This window comes from Pleurodeles waltl, chromosome 5 (genome assembly GCF_031143425.1).
Source record: "Pleurodeles waltl isolate 20211129_DDA chromosome 5, aPleWal1.hap1.20221129, whole genome shotgun sequence".
Classification (NCBI taxonomy): domain Eukaryota; kingdom Metazoa; phylum Chordata; class Amphibia; order Caudata; family Salamandridae; genus Pleurodeles; species Pleurodeles waltl.
The window spans coordinates 700,979,530-700,995,346 of NC_090444.1; positions in this window are offsets into that span (position 1 = coordinate 700,979,530).

The window sequence follows — 15,817 nt, forward strand, 5'->3', positions numbered from 1 at the left end:
TCAAGTCTTACACCTCTAGTTGTTCTGTGTGATTGAGCCACGAAGGGCTTTCTCGTGGCCAGGAACCGCAGTGGTCTGCCTCCTGAGAAAAGGAGAGGCCTAGTGCTACATGGAAATGCTGGTGTACACAACTTTATCTTCCTACCACCACCAGGCCTTAGCTTGAGGAAGGACCTTGGAGGAAGAGATGAAGACAATGCGGCTGCTGAGCCATGGACTGTAGGCCCAGACTCATCACCATCTCCACGGAAACAAGGAGCTGGGGGTGTGGGGAGAGGCATGGGTAAGAGCTGAGCGTTGAATGCCTTTGCGTGCATGTTTTTGAGTGTGTGTGTGCCCGCGCGCGTTCTGACTATTCATGGTAAAATACTGGCTGAAGCTATTTTTTATATATTTGTAGACTTTGAGTGACGTAGACGGGACATTCTTGGCAACTTGCTGGCTCTGCCTATCCCGACTATAACGGGGGCTATTGAGTGACCTAATGTTGCAATTCCTGGCAACATGCCGGCTCTTGCTACCCTTCGTATAACGACAGACCCTGAGAGACATTGTGGGGGCCTTCTTTCCAACCAACTCGTCCCTAACAATGGTGCTCGCACAACAACATTTTGTGGGCGTTCTAGGTGACGTGGCTATCTGAGCAGAACAGTAGCATCTCAAGACAGTTTGTGGCATTTTGTCAAATTTCTGTCTTTCCTTTGCATAATGGTAGAGAAGTCCTTGCTATATGATGGTCGACCTGATGATGATAAATGGACATGAAAGGCAGAATCTGTCCGTATAGTACAGTAAATATGAGTGTTTTGTGAAAAATGATTAGCTGATGTTTTGGGACCAAAAAGAGTTTACAAAAATGAAATTTGGGCATTTTTAAGACCGAAATATATTTTCTCATGAAAATCTGTTTGGGAAATTGAATATATTTGCCAAAAACTAAAATTTTGTTTTCCGTGATCAAATATTTGTATTTTTAGGCTTATGTCAGTATATATATATATATTAGGCAAAATGACTGTATTGCTAAAATATATTGAATGCTGACACTTGAATAATCGTTGAGTTTGGAAGACTTACTGAAGATACTGTGGTTTTTTTGTTCCAAAAGGAAGGTATCCCTGTATTTATATTTATTGATTTGTTTGGTGGGATTTCATCATTCATGTTCTTAAAGCTGTTTCGATATAACTAATGCTTCTGTCTGAACTTTGTGCATGAATGAATGGTGTTAACATATTTGATGCGGGGTCCTGTAAGCTCTATATAACTGAACAGTGTCTTTTTTGTATGAGACTGTAAAAATTGTGCAGTTTCTAAGAACAAGGGAACCCCAAGTATACCTGGGGTCATGGTATATTTCAGGGAACAAGCATCCCTCATTACCTGTAAGAATCACAATATTAGCACAGAGGTCCAATGAAATCTCTGTATAGTTAGTGATGTAAAATGTATTGAGTACAAAATTATTTAAAGACAGGTAGAAAACAAACATGCAGGAGGGCACATTGAAAAACAAAGATTTGAGTCTTTTCAGCACAATTTTGTCATACAAATATACAGAAGTGATGGAAATCATATATGAAGAAGCGTTTCCCAGTGATAGAACTCAGGCCTGCCAAGCTGACATAGCCAAATACAAAATGTATGTGTCAAATAGTGCCAGTACCGTATATTAAATACGGCACACACATAGTAGCAGTGGTGGGGGGGTGCTAAGAGGTGCAAGACGGGTAGCGCTGCATTGGATGCAGCACCACATTTCTTAAATCAAGCCCAAAATGCCAATCACAAAAGGAACATAGAGAATGAAAGGGGGCTATTGTACAGAAAGGGGGCCATCATGCAAAAAGGGGTGGAAAGGGAGGTGGCCAATGAGCATAGTGTCAAAGACAATCACATATAAAAACTGAGTCTGCTGAGTGATAGCACCCAGCGTCAGAGAGAGCGGAATATGTACAATACCCCATTCAGTAAATCATGTGATTCAAGCGTCTCTATATAAAAGAGGAAAGTTCCAAGTTCGGACATGGAGGATCAAACCTTCCATCTGGTTGAGCCCAGTTTGTAGACTATTTACACATAAAATCCACTTAATTTAATTCTTCTTTGTCGAGTATTGCCACCGAAGGTCATTTTCAGTATGGTCGGCTGATACAAGAGCCACTAGAGGGGCATAGGCAATTTTGCAGCGTAGATGACTACTACGTTGACAGATTTGAATCCTGATTTTCTGTGTTGTCTGACCAATGTAGACCAGTTCACAAAGACAAAAACATGCATAATTGACATTCATAGTGTTACAATTTGAGAAATGACGTAATACATATTTAAGGATGCCATGACAGAATTCTCTGGATTCAGTTTTAAATTGACAGACAATACATTGACCACATTTAAAATCTCCAAGCAACTTGCTCAAGCCACAGGCATCATGTAATGGGTAGGTGGGAGGCTGGCGCATACCAAGTGGTCTCTCAAGTTTTTATTTTTTCGAAATGGAAACAGAGGGCATTCAATGTTCAGGCCATCCACATTCAGAATAGGCCAGTGTTTGAGAATGCATTTTTTAACATTGGAAATAGGGGAGAAGGTAGTGACAAACCAAATTCTAAGTGTTATTTTTGTCTTTGGGATTAGTAATACATCGCGTGGACGGTACCAAGACCTTTTCATGGAACTTTTCACTAATTTAAGTAGGTACCCTCTTGCAATAAGTTTCGTAGAGAGAGTGTTGGCTTCCTTAAAATAGTCTTCCCTAAAAAACAATTTTGATGGATACCTGTGGATTCCTCACCTTATGAATTCTCCCAATGTGCCAGCATTGGACGGAAATTTTCTTCCTAGCTCTTCACATCGACGAGGACGTCACAATTACACAGCTCTGCACGCGACTCCATCTTGAGTCATTGTGGCATTAAGAAGTCCTCTTCGGCGTGCTGACATCAGTTCCCTTTTTTCTGCGCCTTCAACGCTAACGGTTTCCTGGCTATGCAACAGTTACTGTTTCAATGGTTTTCTTTTTGTCTAGTTACAATGCCTCCACCGAAGAAATCGAGCTTTAAGCCTTGTCAAAGATGCGGGGGTTGCATGTCGGTCACAGATCCTAATGAGGACTGCTTGTGGTGCCTAAGCTCGGACCACGACATGGAGGGGTGCGTATCCTGCCGGCAGATGAACCCGAAGGCCTTAAAGAAGAGGCTAAGCTCTTCTTGGCAAAAGCTAAGAAGGAGCATAAGGGTCATCAAAGATCTAAGGTGAGGGACTCTTCCTCACATAGGTCCTCAAGGTCTCATAAGAAGCGGCGCCAGCACGATTCTCAACGCCGTTCTTCCAGAGATCGGTCTCAGTCCCCTCCGAGATGGCGCCATACGGTGTGGGAGGTCAGTCCAACGGTCACCCCTCAGCCTCAGAGTCCACAGACTTCTCCGGCGCCATCCACAATAAGAGGTCTTCGAGCCCCCGGCAAGTCCTCCAGTTCACTTTTTTCCTGTGTTAACTCAGGAGCCGGTGGCACAAGCTTTGGATTCGGCTCAAGCACCTCAGGACGAGCAGAGGTTTCCTGCCTTCCCGACTCCGGGAGCAGATCCAGCAGCGTTCCTTAATGCTATGTTTAGCATTTTCAACTGAGCTATGGCCCCTGCTGGTGCACCGGCAGGTCCCACGTGTCCATTCGCTTTCTCACTGGGTTCGCCGGGGCCGTAAAAACAGGCCCCGTTTGTACCCTTCTATCCAGCTGGATGTGCTGGTTCGGCACCGATGACGTCGTCGCCCCAGATGATGTTGCCGACGGCACTGATGGAGGCGATGCCGGCAACAGATGGATCCCGCTCAGGACGCAGTGTATCTCCACCCTCTCCTCCGCCGGAGCGTCTATCTGCTTTGAAACCGGCGTCGTCGGCTAATTCTCTGTTGACGCCGCCGTTGGAGGCCAGACTGAGGTCAAGGAGGAGGGCCTTGAGGAGTATCGGCAACAGCTGTTGGTGGAAGGGGAGATTCCTGAGCCTACGGGTGAATTTCGGGGTCTGGACCCTGCAAGTGACCTAGATACATCCCCTGAGTGGGATCCCCCATCCCCTGGCAAATTCACAGAGGAGGCAGCATCTTATCACAGTGTGATAAGAAAGGCTACTGAATTCTTGGAACTTCCTTTACCAGCATCGGAGGTGAAGACGAACATCTTGACTGAGGTGTTGCATCCTTCCTCTACGTCTGCTGAGCCCCTACTTCCTTTTAATGATGGCCTTACTGAGCCCATTTTAGACATTTAGAGGAAACCTGTCACGACTCCAGTGGTGTTCCAGGACTGTGGCTAGGAGGTACAGAGTTGCTCCTGGGGATCCACAATTTTTGTCTCAGCATCCAACACCTGAGAGATTGGTTGTGAAAGCATCTTGTTCTGCCCGATCTGCAACTGGTTCGTTCCCTGCAACTCCATCGGATAGAGAGTCTAAGTGGATGGAGCAAACAGCAAGAAGGGTTTCTCCTTGTGCAGTATGGCCTTAAAGTCGGTCAAAGCTACCTGTGTGCTGGGGAGGTATATTCATGCCCTGATGGACACGGCAAGAGCTGTGGTGCCAAGCTTGCCTTAGGATGTGCAGAGGCAGTTTGATAAGTTGGACACTCAAGCGGCGGCCAAGCAGGTTATCCAGTCTGGTTTGGATACGGCTGATTCAGTTGCCAGGGAAATGGCACCAGGAGGCATGCGTGGCTTAGGTCTTCTGGCTTTTCCACGAATGTTCAAACAACTTTGTTGGACCTTCCATTTGATGGCGAGAAGTTGTTTGGATCCAAGGCCGACTCTGCTTTGGAGCGTTTTAAAGACAGCAGGGCTACTGCAAGGTCCTTGGGACTCCAGGCTTCAGCGTCCATACCCTTTAGATCTTTTTAGAGGTTCAGGGGGTTTGGCCGTGCGTTCTCTTTTCATGGAAGGCCAAAGTACAGCATGCAGCAGCCTGCCAACCCTCTCTGTAGGTCTTATAGAGGGCGGGGGAGGGTTAGAACACGAGGAGCCACTCAGCAGCCTCCAGTCTCATCTTCTTCCTCTGGGGGAACCCAACAAGGAAAGCAGCCCTAGTTTTCTCTCTATCTTGAATCATACTTCTCCCGTAGGGGGAGGGCTATTTAATTTTCTCCATGAGTGGGAGTTAGTCACATCGGCTCTTGGGTGCTGAATATTGTGGGGAAATGTTATGCCCTTCCTTTTCAGGAGTTTCCTCTTCCCAACCCTTCGCATCATTCGTTTTGCATGGAAGATCATCTCCTGTTGCTTCAGCAGGAGGTGCAAGTCCTATTAATAAAGGGTGCAGTGGAGTTGGTTCCAGAGCAGGAAAGGGGTCAGGGAAGCTATTCGAGATATTTCCTGATTCCCAAGAAAGATGGTCGATTGAGGCCTATCCTGGACCTGAGGATTTTGAATTGGTTCCTCAAACAGGAGAAAATTCAAAATGCTGACTCTAGCACAGGTGCTTCTGGCGTTGAACAGGGAAGACTGGATGGTGTCTGTCGACTTGCAGCATGCTTATTTTCATATCCCCATTCTGAAGTCGCACAGGAAGTATCTCCGGTTTGTGGTAGGGTCGCAACACTACCAGTTTGCGGGCCTTCCTTTTGGTCTTACTTCCACACCTCGAGTCTTCACAAAGGTGATGGCGGTGGTTGCAGCGGACCTAAGAAGAAAGGGAGCATCTGTACCTGGACGATTGGCTGACAAAAGCCAGGTCCCCAGAGCCTGTGCTGCATCACTTGCAAATGACAACACAGTTGTTGTTCAAACTGGGCATTATGGTAAACGTACCCTAGTCTCACCTGGAGCCCTCTTAGCGCCTCCTGTTCATAGGGGCAGTACTGGATACAACATTGAATCGGTTCTACCCCCCGCCTCAGCAGGTTCAGGACATTCAGGCGTTGATTCCAATGTTTCAAAAGGGAGCGGCTGTTCCAGCCCTCAAGGTCCTACGTCTGCTCGGTCTGTTCACTTCTTGCATTCTGTTGGTCACTCATGCATGTTGGCACATGAGGGCTCTCCAGTGGTGCCTCCGCAAGCAGTGGTTCCAACACAAAGGGGATCTCCAGAGATGCTGCAGTGGATCTACATTGGTTGGTGTCGAGACGGGCCACTCACCTGAAAAGCAGGATGTCTCAGGGGCAATGGTATGCCCCCGACCTCCTGGAATACCTCTTGGCACTTCCTGGTGGACACAGAAACCCCGGAAGGTGTCCCAAAAGGAACGGGGGAGTGGAAGAGAAAGAGACAAAACACTGCCACGTCTTGCCGGTCCAGCCAGGCACCCTGTATCTTCGGGGGGCAGGTCGTTGTTGACAGAGTGATAGTAGAGTTAGTGTACTCAACTTCTTTGAAACTGAATCTCTCTTTCTGATATGGGCACGGGAGCGGTAGAAGAACACCGGGATGCTCCAGCACTTTTCTTGGATAATAATAAATGTTGGCACAATTACTAACACTGCATTACCAAAAACCCAAACTGAGTACCATAACAATAAGTACTGCAACACTAGGGCTGGCTTCACAGAGATTCACTGTTGCACACTACAATTAGAACTGTGGTTGCACAAGAAAGACAAACACAGGCATTAATTAAATCATATATAACTTTCCTGCATGCATAGGGTTAAACTAAAAGGAACAAAAACAATCCAAGAAATACAAATGTCCACTCTGGGTTTAAACAGTTAGGGTGGCACAGTTTGATTTGGTTTCACTGTGTGTGTGAAAAACCATTCAAAAGCAAATTCTTCAAACCTGAAACAAAGGCACGAATGACACAATTTAAATCCAAGAGTTAAGCTATTAGAGAAAGAAAAGTCACATACATGTTCTTTTAAAATTGCACTGTCACTTTTTGTAGTACTTGAGCTCAAGCAGATTTCCTGAAGCACATTTAGGCAAGTAACTACAATAATAATATAGGATGTTAAGAAATGCACTTGTCTCTTCAAGATAAGCACTTTGCCAAAATACGAGGTCTGAAATACACCAGCTGTTCTAGGAAAGCACAGCGCTCAAAGAACAAACTCCCTGGAGAATACTAGTCACTTAGCTGCAGTCTTTTCAGGAGTGCTGGAGGAATGCCTGGTGTCAGATGGTACAGGAACAAAGAAAAGAATTGCCTCAAAAGTCCTGAATACGAGGATGACAGCAGAGGCTGGGCTGCCAAATCAGAAGCTGAGATCAGGAAGCAAAACAAAGCCAAGCAGGGAGGCATGCTTCACTCTGCTATTTATAGCCAATCAGGAAAGCAGTGGAGTTTCCACATGTGGATGAGTCACCACACCCAATTAGAAGCACATGTCTACACCACACCCAATTTAGGAGCACATGTCTACACCTGCTCACATTAGCAAACAAGCATTGATAAAACCAATTCTGTAACACAGTACATTATGTTTAATTAGAAACATGAAGGTTTAACCAAGATCAGAGATATGATTTAATCCTAATTCCTGGGGATGCTGACAGATAACGCAGGAGGCACCTTGGGGATTCTTGACAGTTGGCTGTGGGCGGCAACCTTTCCCAAGGAAGGCCGTTTTGCCTCCCACCTCCAGTGACCACAGTTATAACGGATGCTTCCACTCAAGGGTGGGGAGATCATTTGGGGGACCCGGAGATCAAAGGCCTTTGATCTCCAGTATAACAGATGTTTCACATCAATCTGTTAGAACTGCGGGCAATACGTCTGGCCCTCAAGGCCTTCCTCCCTTCCATTCGCGGTCAGTCAGTGCAAGTCTTGGCAGACAACACTATTGCAATGTGGTACATCAACAAGCAAGGGGGAGTGGGGTCGTATCTTCTCTGCAGAGAGGCTCCATCAGGATAGCTGCAAACCATCTGGCCGGGGTACTGAACATACGAGCAGACAGTCTTGGTCGGCATTTCTCGGCTGATCATGAGTGGCGTCTCCATTCAGACCTGGTTCTTCACATCTTCCGGATGTGGGGATTTCCACAGATCGACCTGTTTGCCTCTCAGGAGAACGCACACTGCCCGTCGTTCTGCAGCCACCAGTATCCGATGCAGAGAGTGTTGGGGGACGCGTTTCAGATATCTTGGTGCGACCAGTTGCTTTATGTGTTTTCCCCCATACCCTTGATTCCTTGGGTTCTGAGGAAGATTAGCCAAGATCGGGCTCAATTTATTTTAATAGCCCCGGATTAGCCAAAAAGGGTGTGGTACACAGACCTTCTCCAACTCTTACTGTGCCCTCCGCTCCGTCTACCTCTCAGGGCAGACCTCCTCTCACAGTCGCAGGGGCATGTTCTACACCCCCACCTCCAGAGCCTGCACCTACATGCCTGGAGATTGAACGGGGCAATCTGAGTTCTTTTTCTCTCCCTTCAGAAGTGGTGGATGTTATCTTATTGGCCAGGCGACACTCCACCAAGACTGTCCATGCTAACAGATGGGCACAATTTGTTGCTTGGTGTGGAGAGAGACCAATTGATCCCTTAAAGGCCCATTTGTCTGATGTTTTGCTTTTTGCCCTTTCTTTGGCACAGAAGGGATGTGCAGTTGCAACTGTGAAAGGTTTTGTATCAGCGCTGTCGGCCTTTCTGCGCCTTCCTGATCAACCTTAATTATTTAAGTCCACTATAGTTATTAGATTCCTGAAAGGTTTGATAACAAGTTTCCTCCCACTCCGTTTATCATGCCTCACTGGAATTTGAATTTGTTTCGGACTTTCTTGATGGGTTCACAGTTTGAGCCTATGCATTCTTGCCCATTGAGGCTTTAGGTTTTAAAGACAGTTTTCTTAACGGCTATCACGTAAGCTAGGCGTGTGAGTGAGCTTCAGGCTCTTAGTGTGAAACCTCCTTTTACAATCTTTTATGCTGACAAGATGGTGCTAAGAACCAGCGTGGCTTTCCTTCCTAAAGTGGTCACTTCCTTTCATATGGGTCAGTCTATAAGACTCTCATCATTCTACCCTCCTCCTCATCCATCAAAGGAGGAGGAAAGACTTCATAGTTTGGATCCAAAAAGGGCTCTGAGTTTCTACATTGAGAGGACAAAAGATTTTTGACTTGATGATCCACTCTCCGTTGGATATGTGGGCAAGATGAGGGGAAAGGCCGCCCACCAGAGAACCCCTTCCAGGTGGGTCATTGTAAAGAAATGGCTCCCTGTTGCAGTTACCCCCCACTTTTTGCCTGATACTGATGCTGACTTGACTGAGAAGTGTGCTGGGACCCTGCTAACCAGGCCCCAGCACCAGTGTTCCTTCACCTAAAATGTACCATTGTATCCACAATTGGCACACCCTGGCATTCAGATAAGTCCCTTGTAACTGGTACTTCTAGTACCAAGGGCCCTGATGCCAAGCAAGGTCTCTAAGGGCTGCAGCATGTCTTATGCCACCCTAGAGACCCCTCACTCAGCACAGACACACTGCTTACAAGCCTGTGTGTGCTGGTGAGAACAAAATGAGTAAGTCGACATGGCACTCCCCTCAGGGTGCCATGCCAGCCTCTCACTGCCTATGCAGTATAGGTAAGACACCCCTCTAGCAGGCCTTACAGCCCTAAGGCAGGGTGCACTATACCATAGGTGAGGGTACCAGTGCATGAGCACTGTGCCCCTACAGTGTCTAAGCAAAACCTTAGACATTGTAAGTGCAGGGTAGCCATAAGAGTATATGGTCTGGGAGTCTGTTTTACACGAACTCCACAGCACCATAATGGCTACACTGAAAACTGGGAAGTTTGGTATCAAACTTCTCAGCACAATAAATGCACACTGATGCCAGTGTACATTTTATTGCAAAATACACCCCAGAGGGCACCTTAGAGGTGCCCCCTGAAACTTAACCAACTAGCTGTGTAGGCTGACTGGTTCCAGCAGCCTGCCACACTAGAGACATGTTGCTGGCCCCATGGGGAGAGTGCCTTTGTCACTCTGAGGCCAGTAACAAAGCCTGCACTGGGTGGAGATGCTAACACCTCCCCCAGGCAGGAGCTGTGACACCTGGCGGTGAGCCTCAAAGGCTCACCCCTTTGTCACAGCCCAGCAGGGCACTCCAGCTTAGTGGAGTTGCCCGCCCCCTCCGGCCACGGCCCCCACTTTTGGCGGCAAGGCTGGAGGGAACAAAGAAAGCAACAAGGAGGAGTCACTGGCCAGTCAGGACAGCCCCTAAGGTGTCCTGAGCTGAAGTGACTCTAACTTTTAGAAATCCTCCATCTTGCAGATGGAGGATTCCCCCAATAGGGTTAGGATTGTGACCCCCTCCCCTTGGGAGGAGGCACAAAGAGGGTGTACCCACCCTCAGGGCTAGTAGCCATTGGCTACTAACCCCCCAGACCTAAACACGCCCTTAAATTTAGTATTTAAGGGCTACCCTGAACCCTAGAAGATTAGATTCCTGCAACTACAAGAAGAAGGACTGCCCAGCTGAAAACCCCTGCAGCGGAAGACCAGAAGACGACAACTGCCTTGGCTCCAGAAACTCACCGGCCTGTCTCCTGCCTTCCAAAGATCCTGCTCCAGCGACGCCTTCCAAAGGGACCAGCGACCTCGACATCCTCTGAGGACTGCCCCTGCTTCGAAAAGACAAGAAACTCCCGAGGACAGCGGACCTGCTCCAAGAAAAGCTGCAACTTTGTTTCCAGCAGCTTTAAAGAACCCTGCAAGCTCCCCGCAAGAAGCGTGAGACTTGCAACACTGCACCCGGCGACCCCGACTCGGCTGGTGGCGATCCAACACCTCAGGAGGGACCCCAGGACTACTCTGATACTGTGAGTACCAAAACCTGTCCCCCCTGAGCCCCCACAGCGCCGCCTGCAGAGGGAATCCCGAGGCTTCCCCTGACCGCGACTCTTTGAACCTAAAGTCCCGACGCCTGGGAGAGACCCTGCACCCGCAGCCCCCAGGACCTGAAGGACCGGACTTTCACTGGAGGAGTGACCCCCAGGAGTCCCTCTCCCTCGCCCAAGTGGAGGTTTCCCCGAGGAATCCCCCCCTTGCCTGCCTGCAGCGCTGAAGAGATCCCGAGATCTCTCATAGACTAACATTGAAAACCCGACGCTTGTTTCTACACTGCACCCGGCCGCCCCCGCGCTGCTGAGGGTGAAATTTCTGTGTGGACTTGTGTCCCCCCCGGTGCCCTACAAAACCCCCCTGGTCTGCCCTCCGAAGACGCGGGTACTTACCTGCAAGCAGACCGGAACCGGGGCACCCCCTTCTCTCCATTCTAGCCTATGTGTTTTGGGCACCACTTTGAACTCTGCACCTGACCGGCCCTGAGCTGCTGGTGTGGTGACTTTGGGGTTGCTCTGAACCCCCAACGGTGGGCTACCTTGGACCAAGAACTGAACCCTGTAAGTGTCCTACTTACTTGGTAAAACTAACAAAAACTTACCTCCCCCAGGAACTGTGAAAATTGCACTAAGTGTCCACTTTTAAAACAGCTATTTGTCAATAACTTGAAAAGTATACATGCAATTTTTATGATTTGAAGTTCCTAAAGTACTTACCTGCAATACCTTTCGAATGAGATATTACATGTAGAATTTGAACCTGTGGTTCTTAAAATAAACTAAGAAAAGATATTTTTCTATACAAAACCTATTGGCTGGATTTGTCTCTGAGTGTGTGTACCTCATTTATTGTCTATGTGTATGTACAACAAATGCTTAACACTACTCCTTGGATAAGCCTACTGCTCGACCACACTACCACAAAATAGAGCATTAGTATTATCTCTTTTTACCACTATTTTACCTCTAAGGGGAACCCTTGGACTCTGTGCATGCTATTCCTTACTTTGAAATAGCACATACAGAGCCAACTTCCTACATTGGTGGATCAGCGGTGGGGTACAAGACTTTGCATTTGCTGGACTACTCAGCCAATACCTGATCACACGACAAATTCCAAAATTGTCATTAGAAATTGATTTTTGCAATTTGAAAAGTTTTCTAAATTCTTAAAAGACCTGCTAGGGCCTTGTGTTAGATCCTGTTTAGCATTTCTTTTAGAGTTTAAAAGTTTGTAAAAGTTTGAATTAGATTCTAGAACCAGTTGTAGATTCTTAAAAAGTATTCCAACTTTTAGAAGCAAAATGTCTAGCACAGATGTGACTGTGGTGGAACTCGACACCACACCTTACCTCCATCTTAAGATGAGGGAGCTAAGGTCACTCTGTAAAATAAAGAAAATAACAATGGGCCCCAAACCTACCAAAATACAGCTCCAGGAGCTTTTGGCAGAGTTTGAAAAGGCCAACCCCTCTGAGGGTGGCAACTCAGAGGAAGAGGATAGTGACTTGGAGGACAATTCCCCCCTACCAGTCCTATCTAGGGAGAACAGGGTCCCTCAAACCCTGACTCCAAAAATAATAGTCAGAGATGCTGGTTCCCTCACAGGAGAGACCAACACCTCTGAAATCACTGAGGATAACCCCAGTGAAGAGGACATCCAGTTAGCCAGGATGGTCAAAAGATTGGCTTTGGAAAAGCAGCTCCTAGCCATAGAAAGGGAAAGAAAAGAGATGGGCCTAGGTCCCATCGATGGTGGCAGCAACTTAAATAGGGTCAGAGATTCTCCTGACATCCTAAAAATCCCCAAAGGGATTGTAACAAAATATGAAGATGGTGATGACATCACCAAATGGTTCACAGCTTTTGAGAGGGCTTGTGTAACCAGAAAAGTAAACAGATCTCACTGGGGTGCTCTCCTTTGGGAAATGTTCACTGGAAAGTGTAGGGATAGACTCCTCACACTCTCTGGAAAAGATGCAGAATCTTATGACCTCATGAAGGGTACCCTGATTGAGGGCTTTGGATTCTCCACTGAGGAGTATAGAATTAGATTCAGGGGGGCTCAAAAATCCTCGAGCCAGACCTGGGTTGATTTTGTAGACTACTCAGTAAAAACACTAGATGGTTGGTTAACTGGAAATGAAGTGTGTGACTATGTTGGGCTTTATAATTTGTTTATGAAAGAACACATTTTAAGTAACTGCTTCAATGAAAAGTTGCATCAGTATCTGGTAGACCTAGGTCCAATTTCTCCCCAAGAATTGGGAAAGAAGGCAGACCACTGGGTCAAGACTAGGGTAACCAAAACTTCCACTGGGGGTGACCAAAAGAAAGGGGTTACAAAAACTCCCCAGGAGAAAGTGGGTGACACTAGAAACAAAGAAAAAGAGTCCTCTGTAGGCCCCCAAAAACCAGAACAGGTGGGTGGGCCCCAAGACACAACCCAAAACAAAGGTGGGTACCAGGGTAAGAACTGGGATGCCACTAAGGCATGGTGCCACAACTGTAAACAGTCTGGGCACCACACCAAGGACACTTCTTGTCCCAAAAACAAACCCCAGAACAAGATTCCAGGGGTAACCAGTGTAGCCATGGGAGATGACTCCTCAGATGAGGAGGTCTTCATAGCCTTCAACTGGAAACAGGGCCCAACAGGTGAGTTGGAGATTCCAGAGGGAAGTAGACACTTCCACCACCTACTGGTGAATGGAATCCCAACCACTGCCCTGAGAGACACTTGTGCCAGTCACACTATTGTGCATGACAGGCTGGTGCTCTCAAACCAGTACATCCCAGGTGAGACTGCCAGGGTAAGAGTTAGCCTAGACAGGGTCACTAAGAGGCCTGTGGCTTTAGTACCCATAGAAGTGGGTGGCACTCTTAGCTGGAGAAGGGTAGTAGTCAGTACAGACCTCCCCTTGATTGTCTCCTTGGAAATGACTACCCAGAGGTTAGTCAGAGCTCAAGAGAGGAACTGGTCCAGTGCCAGTCCTCTCCCAAGGTTTCTGGAAGTCCTGCCTCTGCAGTAAATGCAAGCAGGCCCCAGAAGAAGAAGAAAAGAAAACAGAGTAGGAAGGGTGGACAACCTTTAGCCAAGGTTACAGCAAGCCAGGGAGATTCTGCTCCAGTAGGGGAGAACTCCAAAAATGGCCCTGATAAAGTCCAACCTGACCCACAAGAAGTCCTGGCTAGTCAGGCAACTGTTAAACCTGAGTGGGTGGCTCCTCAGCTAACAGAAGAAAGAGTGGAAGAAGGGTGTTCACTACAAGATGTGGTAACCCCCCACTCCAATACAGCAGACAGGCAACCTGAACCCAAAGAAGCCTGTAACTTAGCCCCTTCCCTTTTAGGTGAAGAGCTAAAGGTGTGGTTCTGGGCACTGACAGCTGTCAGTGGCCTCTGCTGGGTGTTAGCCTTTATGGCTGCACTATCCTTGGCATGGTGGTCTGACCCCATGCCAAATAACAAGTTAGGCCCCCTGACCCTGTTGGTCATGGTGGGGTTACTCCAGCTCTGGGTAACCTCTTTGGGTAAGCTAGGGGTGACCTTGGCTAAGATAAGATTAGCAGAGGTGGATACCTCTGACCTCAAAATAGAGAGAATGGGTGAAGACATAAAAAGCACAGACAAGAGGCAGTTCAGACTAGGTCCTATCACTGTGGAAGTGGGTCAGTTCCCCAGAGGGAATGACCTGAACAGGAGGATGTAAGGCAGAGTAGGCCCTGCAACAAACCAGCCATTTCCTCTACTCTTCCTCGCCTGACAGACTAGGAAGACTCTTCCAGCGTTGGCTGAGTCTCCTGGCCTGTGGGCTGGGGGGGGCTTGTGTAAAGAAATGGCTCCCTGTTGCAGTTACCCCCCACTTTTTGCCTGATACTGATGCTGACTTGACTGAGAAGTGTGCTGGGACCCTGCTAACCAGGCCCCAGCACCAGTGTTCCTTCACCTAAAATGTACCATTGTATCCACAATTGGCACACCCTGGCATTCAGATAAGTCCCTTGTAACTGGTACTTCTAGTACCAAGGGCCCTGATGCCAAGCAAGGTCTCTAAGGGCTGCAGCATGTCTTATGCCACCCTAGAGACCCCTCACTCAGCACAGACACACTGCTTACAAGCCTGTGTGTGCTGGTGAGAACAAAATGAGTAAGTCGACATGGCACTCCCCTCAGGGTGCCATGCCAGCCTCTCACTGCCTATGCAGTATAGGTAAGACACCCCTCTAGCAGGCCTTACAGCCCTAAGGCAGGGTGCACTATACCATAGGTGAGGGTACCAGTGCATGAGCACTGTGCCCCTACAGTGTCTAAGCAAAACCTTAGACATTGTAAGTGCAGGGTAGCCATAAGAGTATATGGTCTGGGAGTCTGTTTTACACGAACTCCACAGCACCATAATGGCTACACTGAAAACTGGGAAGTTTGGTATCAAACTTCTCAGCACAATAAATGCACACTGATGCCAGTGTACATTTTATTGCAAAATACACCCCAGAGGGCACCTTAGAGGTGCCCCCTGAAACTTAACCAACTAGCTGTGTAGGCTGACTGGTTCCAGCAGCCTGCCACACTAGAGACATGTTGCTGGCCCCATGGGGAGAGTGCCTTTGTCACTCTGAGGCCAGTAACAAAGCCTGCACTGGGTGGAGATGCTAACACCTCCCCCAGGCAGGAGCTGTGACACCTGGCGGTGAGCCTCAAAGGCTCACCCCTTTGTCACAGCCCAGCAGGGCACTCCAGCTTAGTGGAGTTGCCCGCCCCCTCCGGCCACGGCCCCCACTTTTGGCGGCAAGGCTGGAGGGAACAAAGAAAGCAACAAGGAGGAGTCACTGGCCAGTCAGGACAGCCCCTAAGGTGTCCTGAGCTGAAGTGACTCTAACTTTTAGAAATCCTCCATCTTGCAGATGGAGGATTCCCCCAATAGGGTTAGGATTGTGACCCCCTCCCCTTGGGAGGAGGCACAAAGAGGGTGTACCCACCCTCAGGGCTAGTAGCCATTGGCTACTAACCCCCCAGACCTAAACACGCCCTTAAATTTAGTATT